Source organism: Manis pentadactyla, chromosome 2 (genome assembly GCF_030020395.1).
Source record: "Manis pentadactyla isolate mManPen7 chromosome 2, mManPen7.hap1, whole genome shotgun sequence".
NCBI lineage: Eukaryota > Metazoa > Chordata > Mammalia > Pholidota > Manidae > Manis > Manis pentadactyla.
The window spans coordinates 8,775,725-8,788,269 of NC_080020.1; the positions used below are offsets into that span (position 1 = coordinate 8,775,725).

A 12,545-nucleotide genomic window follows, 5' to 3' on the forward strand; every position below is an offset into this window, starting at 1 on the left:
GGCAATTTTCTGAAGAGATGCTCCCTTCCCTGGACTTTATAAGCACAAATACCCACCCTCCACCCTGGCCATCAGGCCATCCTGCCCAGAGCTGGCACCTGGACCAGGGCCCTCCACAGTGCCATGAACCTATCATTTCTATAGGGTCTTCTTGGGTGAAAGTAGATGGACCGCCATCAGCTCTCTCCCTACCAGTCCCCACCCCCCAGTAGCCCCCAATAAATGCTTATGATGACTAAGACGCCTTTCAAGCAATCGGAATGCATCAGAATATCCATATGAAGAGAAGAAAAGGAGAAGCACACGGAGATTTGTCAGGAGCAGAAGAGGGGCAGAGACGGGATGACTTACTGTGGGGGACACAAAATTCATCTTATTAAGGAGTAGTGACCGGTTTGGCTTGGCGATGAATCACCAAGCCCTTCTCCTTGGGGCTGGAGAAATGGGAGATGCCCAACCCAAGGCTGCTTGGAACAAGCTGTTGGGGGAGCTAGGGCAGAAGCTCCTGGCTGAGCCTGCACCTCTGACTACCCCGGGGGCGTGTAAAGGCACCAGCGCCCACACCACGCTCCGCACAGTGAAATCCGAATCTCTGGGGTGGGACCCAGGCACCTGTCCTTTTCTAAAGCAATTGAGATGATTCCAGTGTCCAATCTGGATTGAACCGCTCAGCTGTGTAGTGTCACCCAGAGCCAGTTGGTCTCCACCATCATTTCCATCTTCTCCACCAAAAGCAGGGCGAAGCCAGAGATAAGTGGTGTCCGAATAGCCTCTGCTGAGACTTGAGGGTACTTCTTGTTCTCCTGGGGTCAACTAAGTTGCTATTCATTAGCCCTGTTTCCTCTGGGGTGGAACAGGGAACTCTCAGAAAGTCATTTCGGTCGGCTATTTTCTACAGAAAAACAACAACAAAATGTAAAAGTAGGTTTTTATTACCAGGAAATTGGCACAGCAGACCCTCCTGGCTGCCAGCCCACCTCTGAGCCGTAACCACCCCGTGTCCCAGGGGGTTGGGGGAGACTGGCATCGCTTGAGATGCAGGTGCGGCCTAGGCATGGGTGCAGCACATCTGTTTCATTTGTCACTTGGTAATAAAAATAGTTCAAAGCTTGATGGTTTTGTCTGTATCAAAATGTCCTCAAGTCAAAATGAGAGTAGAGTAAGGGTGCTGGAATGTCCCTGGTGACAGTATGACTGTGTCGAGTTTTCAAGAACCCTGTTGAGGAGTCCGTGTCCGCAGCAAGGGAAACCGCAGTCTGAGCCATCGGGGATGATTTCAGAGGTGGGTCTGTGCCGAGGATGCACAGAGTCAACTGAAAGCAGCCCGCCGCTCGGCGCGGGAGTGCAATGCGCTGGAACTGCTCAGCAAGCGTTCTGGTCAGCCACCGTGGGCCAGAGGCTCCCCCCTGCACCCAGCAGCCCCTTGTGTGACATTTGTAACTTCCCTTTATTCTCCTGTAATTAAGTCCATAGAACTAGAAAAACTACATAACTCCAAAGAAAAACTCGAGGGCAAGTAACTTAAAACAAAATACTACACTTAAAAAAAATGTAAATGCTCAGTCATGTCTACCTTGTAAGACCTGACAAGGGACTCAGACACATGCACACGTGTGGAAAACCTCCGTCAAGATGACGCATGAACGTTGTTGCCAACGGCGAGTCAGACACTGTGAACGGCGCTGTCGTGGTCGACCTGCATTCCTGAAATTGTGAACGCCCTTGGTGGAGTTCTGAAAAAACAAGTGATAGTTGCATTCCTGAAAATGTCAGTATAAATATATGTATATATGTTGTTTCAAAAAATACTACCTGTATGTTTTGGTATATCATGTAAAATGGAGTTCGTTTCTAAGCTTCGATAATTATAAACATCAAAATCCCAAGGGTCTTGAGAAAATTCTTCCTCACATTTCAGGATCAGGACGATTAGAGTCGCTGGTCTCTAAGTGCCAGTAACGCCTGTCCCCCATCATGGTGACTGCAAAAAATGCACCCCTCCCCCAACACATGGTGGCTCTGTCCCCACTGGTGACCCACTCACTCATGTCAAGCCTTTGCGTCTTAAACCTCAACCCCGTGGAGGTCCTGATCTTGGACTTTCATTTCACCTCCTTTTCTCCTTTTCCCTTCTTCAGTTCCCAGGGTGTCCCGGCAGCTCTCTGGCTCCCTGGTGGTGGCTAGCAGCTGCCGAATGTTGGGCGCCTCACCTCTGCTCTGTGGCCTCCCCGTTGAGGCTGCTGCCTGCCTTCACTGCAGTGGAGAAGGCTATTTTTATGTGGTGACCAGAGGATAACAAGCCTTCCCCTGATGATCTTCAGCCAGTTCCTTGAGGCTGGGTCAGGTCATCTGTGCGTGGCACTAACTGGTGAACGAATCGATGATTTCCTAATCCCCTTCTCCCCCCAACTCATTCGTAGTGTCAGTCCTGGTATTATGTTTAGCAGTCTCAGAAGTTTTCTTCTCATTTCTCTGAGATGGACTAAATAATGGACATGAAGTTTCAGCATGTGTAAGAATGACCTACAAGGTGTATTCAAATGGCCGACTCCCAGGGCTCACCCTCAGAGATTCAACCTCAGGGAGCCTGGTGTTGGGCTCAGGAATCTGTCTAAACAGCACAAGGGGGTCTGAGGCATGTGGACTGCAGGCTGCACGTCGAGAAACACTGCCTGGGTGGGGTGGAGGGAGGCGGAAGTGGCAAGGGTTTTCCTCAGAATAAGAACTCTGAAGGAATCCCCGTGATAACAAAGGATTCTCAAAGTAGGTGTCCACTTATGCACATGTGTAGGAGTGCAGGTCTGTGCAGAGACTTCTCTCCATTCTCCACTCCTTTCAGACATACCCCAATTTTTTTGCTGGGCACAGTCCATTTGGAATAAAGACTACATTTCCCAGACTTCCTTCCAGCCAGGTGTGGCCATGTGACCAGATTCTGGTCAATGGAATGTAAGCAGATGCAATGGCTACAACTTCCAGGAAGTGCCCTTAAGAAAGAGAGTAGTGCCCCTTCTCTTTCCAGAGCCACAACAGTGGTCCGAACCCCCCAGAGACACCTTGGGGACTGATCACACACAGCAGAGCTGTTAAGACAGAAGTAGGCCGGGTCCTTCATCGTCCCTATAAGTGTCTCAGAGCATCTGACCTTGTGGGGATGAAAGAGACAATCATCTATCTGTTTTAAGCCACTGTTATTTTGCAGTTTTTGATTTACTCATGGTTAAGCCTAATGTTTATGTAATACAGGGTCTCAATTTAAGATTAAGCAGCGTCCACCCCTAGCATCTAGCCCTGTCAGAACTGCCTTGCCGGAGGGTCTGAGGTTCCTCCCGAGCATCCTGGTGAGGAACAGTGTAGGCTGCCCCCAGGTTCCCTGGCCACACTTCCCTGGCCCTGGCCTCCCACTCTTAAGGGCCAGGTGGGGGCCTGTGGGGAGGGGATGAAGGGTGGAGGAAGCCTAAATAAGAAAGCAAGCCAGAAGGAAAAGGGGGTGGTGAGACACCCCTCCTGGACACGGGCTCAGGATGCAGTGAAGCTCTGATGCACCAGCAGGGTCTCAGCTTCTTGTGCTAACAAGGGTCACTGCTGAGCACAAGGGCCTGGGCAGGTCACAGCCTAGGGACAGCAGTTGCTCATCCAAAACCACAGGGAAAGGGGCCTAGAGCCCCGGGATGGCTTGTGGAGAGCACGTGTCCTACGCCCTTGCAGACCCTAGAAGTGATGGAGTGAAGCAGTTCCAGGTCCTGTAAAATACTTGGGGGTGGGGGGACCAGAGCAAGGGAAATACCTGGGCCCCGTGGACCTGGCTTGGGAGTACAAGCTACAGGGAAAACCTCCCAGGGACCTTCAACGAGGTGCCACTCGCAGCAGTACACCTGGGGGCAACTGCGGGGGGTGCACAAGGCCAAGCTCTGTCCCTGCTGGCATTGCGCTGCGCGGGCCTCTGTGCACCCCACACCTCCCTGCCCACCATACCCTGAAAAACTGCAAATAGTTCCGAGGTCGCTTTCTGGTGTGAAGGATATGTCTGTTTATCAGGGCCTTTGCTGGGCAGGGTGCTCAGAGCATCCCCTCCTCTCCCCTCGGGGTGCATGCATACCCCGGCTGCCATACCCCTGGAAAGGCTTTGATGACTCCTGCAGATCCCAGCTTGGCAGCTTCCTTTGTTTCTTTTCCTGTGAGGAACAAGACAGCCAATGTGGAGGTGGCCCAGTGTTGTATAGTTGGAGGCCCTATAAAATCGTAACTACAGATGTTCTCTATCTCTGGGCAAGTTTTCAGAGGCAGTTGTAGAAAGCAGTGCTGCAGTGGCAGCAGGCAGGCAGCTGTGCAGGCCGGTGGGCTTGGGAGACCTTCTGGGGCTAGTGTCAAGGGCAGTGGGGCCAGAGGTTGCCCCCTGGACAAGGGCTCGGGGGATTCTCTGAACACTGCAGGAAACCTCATGGTTCTGTGGGTTCTCTTCCAGTCCTGGATGTTTCATGGCTCCAGGATTTTTGCAGATGGATTTGTTTGAAACAATCAAGCATTTATAAAGTGAAGCACAATGATGAGCTCAGGAGGTGACAGTGAACCTGTTCAAGTTTAACCTGCATTTGGCTGATGCAAAATTTGTGGATTCCCCTGCAGAAACACTCGGCTAGGGTTTAGTCTGCAGAAGTCTATTTTCCTAGCTGTGTTCTCACTTAGCCGGCATTCTCCTCAGGCCTTCCCTTACATCCAGAAAAGCCCGAGTAGTACACAGAGCTCACGCGGTCCCTTTCCAGGTGGCCCCTTGCCGGGCTGTGCCCTGGCTTTCTGAGGGCATGCCGGCAGCCCCTAGTGAGGACCCTTCTTTCCTCCCCTGGGAATGGCCTTTTTTGGGTTAAAACATCCAAGAGCTGCACTCAGGTTGCCTGGGATACCAAATGGCCAAGTAACCCTGATGAGGCCATGAGAATAAAAAACCATTATCAAAAGGAACAGCCACCCTCTAGATGCCCTCTGAGCCTGGCAGAAGGCCTCACGTGTGAGCAAACGTGCCTTCACACATGCCTGCCAGCCGCGAGCCGGAAGCGAAGGTGTGAGCGAAATCAGGCCAGGCCGGCATCAGACTGAGTGCAAATTAGGATGCTGATAAAAAGAGGAAAAATGACACACCACCCATGTTATTTTCCATAAACCCAAACAGCCCCCACACTGTGAGCCGTGCACATGTATATGGTTTGCAAAGCCTGGAGTTCCCCTCACCTCCTCACACACGTTCTTTGCTTATCTCCATACCCCCTTTTACAGGCTAAAGAAAAAGATCATCTCAAGTCCAGCAACAATACGTGATTTCACTTTGGGCCAGTCACCTGTCTCGCCAATTCCCAGCTTCTTCGGACGAAATTGAGGGTGTTCGACTAGGTGTTCTGTGGGTTCTCTTCCAGTCCTGGATGTTGCATGGCTCCAGGATTTTTGCAGATGGATTTGTCTGAAACAATCAAGCATTTACAAAGTGAAGCACAGTGATGAGCTCAGGAGGTGACAGTGAGTAAAGCCGTCGTCCCTGCTTAAAGTGTGCCCGGGAGGGGCCATAGACATGGAAGTAAATTCCTCGAATATAATGCAGTAAAGGAGATCCCGGAATCCTACCCAGATCATATGTGAGCTCTCAAAAGAGTGTGCCTGGCAGATTCTGAGGAGGAAGGGCAGGCGGTGTGTGCTGAGTGTGGAAGGACCATCGGGAAAAGTGCAGACGGAGGCGGGGAGCAAGGCGTGTCTGCGCGGGAAGCTGACACCGTCTCCGGTGTGTCTGGGTGTCCCCACACCAAGCAGTTTTCTGACACCGGTTGGGGATTCTACAATTCAACTCAATTCTGACACTCTCCACCTGGAGATAACATCCTTGGGTTCAATTCATTTTTTTTTAGAATAGCTCACAGAACTCAAGACACCAATTTATTATAAAGGATATTAAAGGTTACGAAGCAACAGCCAGAAGAAGAGATAGACAAGTGGGGTCCCGAACAAAGGAGCTTCTGTCCCATGAATGTGGAGCCCATCATAGCAGCACATGTGTACTTTCTGGTTCCCCAACCAGGAAGTTCTCAAACCCACCCCCGCCTTTTGGGGTTTTTTGGAGGCCTCATTACAGAAGCATGATTGACTAAATCCTTGGCCATTGGGTGATTCAGGCTCCAGCCCACCTCCGGTCCCTGGAGGTTTGGGGGTGGGGCTAAAACTTCTAACCCTCCAAGCACACGGCTGAGTCCTTTGGTGCCCAGCCCCCACCCTTAGGTGACCTAGGGGCTTTCCAAAAGCCGCCTTATTAACACAGCAAAAGACATCTTTACTGCTTTTCTCACTTAGGAAATACCAGGGTAATAAGTTAAAATAAAATCCAGGGTAAATTCCAGGGTAAGAACTCTGCCGGGAACAGGATGAAGACCAAATATTTATTACTTATTATAAACCACAATATCATATTGGGGTTCTGCAAATAGCTCCCGAAGACCAGATGAGGGAAATACCAGAAACTGAAGCTAAGTATAGAGGGACCTTGTGCTCCACAGTGACGCGACAGGGTCAGGTCTGTGCTGTAAGGTTACTGTTGGTGAGGAGTGTAGGGCTGGCATGCAGACCTAACTGCGACTCAGTCACCTGTATGGCATCTGATGAGAATCTGCCCTAAAACTGTGGGCAGGACAGGAGGGATGGATGAGAGGTGTGCTTAGGAGGTGGAACGGCAGGATTTGGGTGGCTGATGGGGTTTAGGGAACTGGTGAGGTGGAGGGGTCAGGAAGGCTCCTAGGTTTCCAGAACCCAACTGGGTAGAGTGATCATTACCCTGGAGAAGAGACAGTGAGGAGCGCGTTTAGGGGGTCTGGGCACAGACAGCATGCCTTGCTAAGTTGGGGTTTGAGGTGACTGCAGGGTGTCCAGACGGAGGAGTCCTGCAGAGAGCTGAGAGCCCGTGCCTGGGTACCGGGACACTCACTGGGACCCAAGACGCCGATGTGGGGGTGTTTATAGCACACGGGGAGTTGTGTGAAGATGAAATTGCCCAAGGAGAGTGCGAGGAGTAGATGAAGACACCCCAGGTCTGACCCTGGAAAATGTTCCAGTTTGGGGAGCAGTTTGAATAAGAGTAGTGAGCAAAGGAGACCGAGCAGGTGCAGCCTGGAGGAAGAGGGGCAGGAGGAGGGACCGAAAGTCAAGAGCTGGCTGAGGGAGACCGAGGACCCCGTCAAACAGTGGAGTGGAGTGACGGGCAGAGGCCCTCTGATGTGCCGTTAAACGGTGGGAGAGGCGCTCTGAGAAGAGGAGGGAGACGGGGAGGGTGGGCTCCCCTCTGGGTCCTGTGCAGGCCCAAGCTGGAGTGTCGCCAGATCAGAGGGCTGAAGAGATGCCAGATTTTCTGTACCAGCTCCCCTGACACCGTACTTCTCACCCTTCAGCCCTGAGAACTCCCTCTGCCCTCGCTTTTCTGTGCAGACTGTACTTGGGGACACTATGAAAGAATCCCTTCTGTGCTGCAGGATGCGATGCTTGGCTTCTCCTGTCCTGAAATCCTTGCCTCTCTTGACCTCTTCAGTCACACTCCCTGGAGCACCAAGCTTCAGGCCAGCCTGGGGCTGAGCCCTGAGCTTGGGACAGAGGTCAGGGGGCATCGAGGCCAGCACAGCCCCAAATCTCACCCACCCCAATGCTCCCCCCCGACTTCCACCACACACTCACACACACACGCTTTTTATTCTGAAAAATTTCAAACCTACAGAAAAGTTGAAAGATCAGCACAATGACTATGTCCTTCACCTGGATTCACCAATTAGCCCTTTACCACATTGTATTTCTCTCCGTCACCCCAGAGAGATTCTCCAGGAGGAACACAGTGACACCTCACTCTCCCCAGGAGGTTCCCACTGGAGTACTATTATTGATTATTAGCATTATCGATAATGCTGATTTTCATAACAAGTAATGGCAGTCAAATCTTTCCATGGAAAAGATATCTTCTATATTTTGTAGTGTTAAAAAACAAACTTCAACTGAGTAAACTTTAAAGAACTTACTGGTTTTATTAAAAAGTTCAAGAATCGGGCCGCAGGCCATCCAGCAAAAAGCATCCGAGGAGCTTTACAAAATGGAAAACTTTTATAGGCAGAAGGAGGCCAGGCAAGGATGTTATTCTAGCAAACAGTGGCTTGTTTCTGGCATGGTCCCCTTCCTTTGAGAGGCAACAAGGGTCTATCAGGAAGATTACCTCACTGGTGCTAACCAGGTAATTCCAGACTGACTGGTTAAAGGTTAGGTTCCTGGGAGAGGCTGGAACTGCAGTTAGGCTGGGTACTAAGTCTTGGTTGGCTTAGCACAGGTGACTCCATTTGGGGCCTGTTTCTTTCTTTTGTTTTTAACAGTAGTCACTGAGAAACTTGTGGAGTATTACTTTTAAGATCTTGTGAATATTCTGTTCCCTGGCGACCTTCATCAGTAGTCTTAGCATCCACAGATGATCCTTGCCTAAGGCAATTGCTACATTGGTGGGTTGCAAAATTCAATCCCTTCACTTTGGAGATCACTATGGATTTTTTTATTCGATGTATTATAATCTATTACTGTGATTATTGTTTCTGATGGCCTTCAGTCAAATACGGTCCATGGAAGCAACTTCAAGCTGGGTCCTGTGGACCCTTGACATCTTCCCATTAGTTGAGCTCTTTGCTTTCTGGAACAGCAAAGTATTGTAGGCTTACCTGGTACTTTTATTTTCCCAGCCCAGAGTTGGCTATTACTCTAAGGGGCTCTGTCATCTTATAGTAGAGAATATATTTAGAAAACAAAATGTGGGTGGTAGTGTATTTATTGCTCGTTAGGTGTGATTGCTTCTAGACTTTTTGCTAATTAAAGAAAACAAAAAACTTTAGTGATCTAACCTAAAGCTGATGGCCAGGCTCTGGGCTAAGCTGTTCACATGCATCATTTTATTTAACCATTACAGCCACCCTGTGCCATAAGTACTATTGCTATTGTCATTCTACATGTGAGTAAACCAAGTTTAAATGTATGCAGTAATTTACTAAAATCAAAATCCAAGTGCCTGATTCCAGAATTCACTCTCTTAACCACAATCCATACTTTGATGACCCAGAGACCCGGCTGGCACTGTCTTCACATTCATTATCACTGATCTCACAACACTACAAAGGTAGGTGTTCCCCTCATACAGAGAGGAAACCTGAGGCTCAGAGCGGGTACGTGACCTGACGTGGGTCATCAGCTGATGTGAGGCAGAGCCATTGCGGAATCTGTTGGAAACCCTGCTTCCCTTCCTCACCCATGCTCTTCCTGTCATCTCCCACGTGGGCTCTGGGAGGAAGGTATGGGTGGGCAGTGCCCACAGCCCTGCTCCCACCCTCCTGGGCTCCACTCAGTGCCTTCCCAGCTTCTCCCCACGCCCCAGAGCATGGGCGGGGCTGAGGGGAGGGGCGGGGCCAGGACTGCCTGGCCTAGGGGTTGGGCAGCCTGTGTGGCACGCTGCCTTCTTGAGATCAGAAACCTGTTCACACAGAAACTGTTTTCCCTGTGCTGGTGGCAGTGGTGTGCTAGCCTCAGCTGAGGAGGACAGCACGGGTGCAGACGTGGGGGCAAAGGCCTGGGTCTTCCGAGGCCACCCACCCTCTCTGGCGTTGCGCCAGGGCCTGGGGTGCTGGGGTCTGGGGGGAAGACGGGCCTGCTATGGGTTGTAGGATTGGGAGCCCAGCAAACTGGGGCCAACAGATGGGTTTGAATCCCATCTCTGTCCCTTGTTACTGGTGAGACATTGGGTTAGTAACTCACTAAAATCTCCAAGCCTTGATGACCTCATCTGAAAATTTAGGAATTTAGGACAATAGTCATTATCCATCTCCCAAGGTCCTTGGAGGATAAGGCAAGAGAAAACATATGAGGTGCTTGGCACAGGGCCTGCTTCATTGCAAATGCTCAAATTAATGTCATCTGGCGGTATCACTACATCAAGGGAGGGGCCCCAGGTGGGAACAATGGGAAGAAGACCCCTTAGGACACAGCTGGCCTTTGCTGGGCCCCACCTCTCCCTGAGAAGGTCCTTTCTTCTGCAACGGAGCCAGTGGCTTTAAAAAAAATATTACTTTTTAATTAAGCTTCAAGGGAGAAAGCAGTTTGGAGTTGCCACATGCCCTTTGTGTGGTGGCTGTCACAGGGAGAGGTGGCTGAGCAGAGATGGGGAGGGGCTGAGGCTGGGAAGGGCAGCAGAGGGCGTAGGGGGTCGCCCCGCACCCCTGGGCCCTGTGTGGGGACAGCCGGTGGTCCTTAGCCATCTCTCCTTGAGTATTTTCTCTAATTGCCTACTTGACATGACTTCTTGGAGGTCGACAGGCATCTCAAACTTAAATAAACAGAAGGCTGAGATCTTCCTCCAGACAGCTGCTCCCCCGCCCCAGGCTTCCCTGTCTCAGGAAGGGTCACCTGGTCATCCCTTGTCTAGGCCAAAGCCCTGGCAGGCAGCCTCAGCTCCCTGCCCGCATCCCCCACAACCACATCAACCAGGAAGGCTGGGCTGGCCCCCCCCAGGTCATTCCCACATGTATGTGGGTTCTGGGGGCTCCCAGGGGCCCGTACGTGAGGGGCTGTCTTTCCCTCCAGGTGCGGGTGGCAGGCAGGGTCCAGAGCGTCCCTTGAGGCTAGGGACAAGCAGGGTCTCGGGCCAGCTTCCCCACGGAGTTATCACTCTCTCAGGCCCGGGACTCTGCACAGTCCATGCGGCCCTTGATCTGGGGACAGAGCCGAAGGTGCCCTGAGGGCAGAGGCATCCTGGAGAAACCGGGCTAGGTGGGAGGATGCCCATGAGGGTGCAGCACGCAGGGCCGTGGCTCCTTCCCTGTCCCCCAACCGCCAGCCGAGGTCCTCCTCCCCTTGATTGATCCCCCAGGCACCGGAGCGGAAGCCCCCGTCCACGGCAGCTTGAGCAGGGGGGACCGTGCCTTCCTCCGCCGCAGTGGCCCCAAGGCCAGGCCCCGCCTGTTCTTCCCAAGCCCACTGACGCCCCTGGACACTGGCCTCTGGCTTCCTCTCCTGCCTCTCTGCAGCCCATTCTCCAGACAGTGGCCAGGGTGGCTCCCATAAACATGAAACTTTGCTCCCTGTTCAAGCCTGTTCCCACTGGGGTCGGGTGGAGGGTCTTTGCTGGCCCCTTGGTCTGGAAAGACCCACCCTGAGATGGTAAATCCTGAGGGATATTCTGAACAATACCAAATTGCTTCCCCAGAGAGGATGTGCTGTGCCCCCAAGCCAAGGGTGCCCACCTACCCCAGCACTCACACATCACCTTATTTCCACAGCATTTCTCCCCTTCTGGGTTGCTCTTGTTTACTTAGTCACTGACTTGTTATCCTCTCCTCCTAGAACATAAGCTCATCAGAGTAAAGCGTAGGTCTGGCTCATTGCTGTTCCTGGCATATAGTAGGCACCCCATCAAACATTTGTTGGGGGGTGTACACAGCTGAAAGGTCAAAGGCTGCTCAAGGCCTTACTGCTTCCAGGGGACTGAACTATGTTGTGGTGTGTTTCTTTCAGGAGATGCTTTAAGGCTTGATAACCCTCCCGATTAGGGAACTCCTTCTGGTTGGCCAAGCTCGCATTTGTTTTTACTGCGTGGTTTTACGGCTGCAGCAGCCCTGCATAGAGCTAATGACTTCAGCAGGATTTGGAAGAGAGGTCAACCTGGGTTTAAATCCAACTTCTGCAGCTTATTTAGCCTTGCAAATCTCAGAAAGTTAGTTAACCTCTTACTGCCTCCGTTTCCTTGGCTGTAAAATGGGGAATCTTACGGAGTCGTGACGATCCAGTCAAATGACACAAGTAAAGTACTTAGCCCAGTAAATGCCGTTTAGAAGTGCCGCGGGATTTTTTTCCTATTATTTTAAAATCTGAAGGGACAGTACCTGGCTCCCTGGGGTGATCAGCTGAAGAAGCTGTGGTCACTCCTTTAAGATAGCCTCGCTGGTTGCCCTTTGCTTTTGTCTGTCCAGCTGGAAGGAGTGGCTGGGACAAGCCTCTCTGGCAGGCAGAAGGCAGTGTGGTCCCAGTTTCGGCGCCACCAGGGCCTGGAGGCTGGTTACCGCCCTGAGTAAAGCAGGCCTGTTTTGGTCATTAGCTGCTGCTTTTTCAAGATTAAGAGAAACCACAACTGAGTCGGCTGCAATTTACAGAAGCTATTTTTAGATTTCTGGCTTCATCACAACCCTGGTATTTCCTATTTTCTCCCATTCGCCGCTTTTATTTTTTTCTTTCATGAAGACAAGTCAACCTAAAACATCAAATAAATAACCCTCCAGAGATGGAATAGTATGGTCACATGAGCCCAGGATCAGGGGCCAAAAAAGGCCTAGGTGTCAGGCATCGCTTAGAACGGGGTGACCCAAGGAAGTTAATTTATCTCTTTGGGTACAGTTGTCCTAGTTGTCCGGGTACAGCTTCAGGACACAAACCCCCAACCCTTGTGGCCCTGGTGCAGTGGAAAGGGTGGCAAGCTGGGCTCCCTGGTGGGCAGTGGGTGCTTGTTTCAG

The 12,545-nt window shown here is 51.4% G+C and overlaps 1 long non-coding RNA gene across 1 annotated transcript; it reads right to left on the reverse strand.

Annotated features, from left to right (window-relative positions):
- Positions 1-1,093: 1,093 nt before the first annotated feature.
- LOC130682690 (uncharacterized) lies at positions 1,094-12,106 on the reverse strand. Its single transcript, XR_008995980.1, has 4 exons — positions 11,922-12,106; positions 5,334-5,452; positions 4,114-4,175; positions 1,094-1,733 (listed from the first exon to the last, which is right to left on the reverse strand). It is a non-coding gene; the product is annotated as an uncharacterized LOC130682690 (long non-coding RNA).
- Positions 12,107-12,545: the final 439 nt, after the last annotated feature.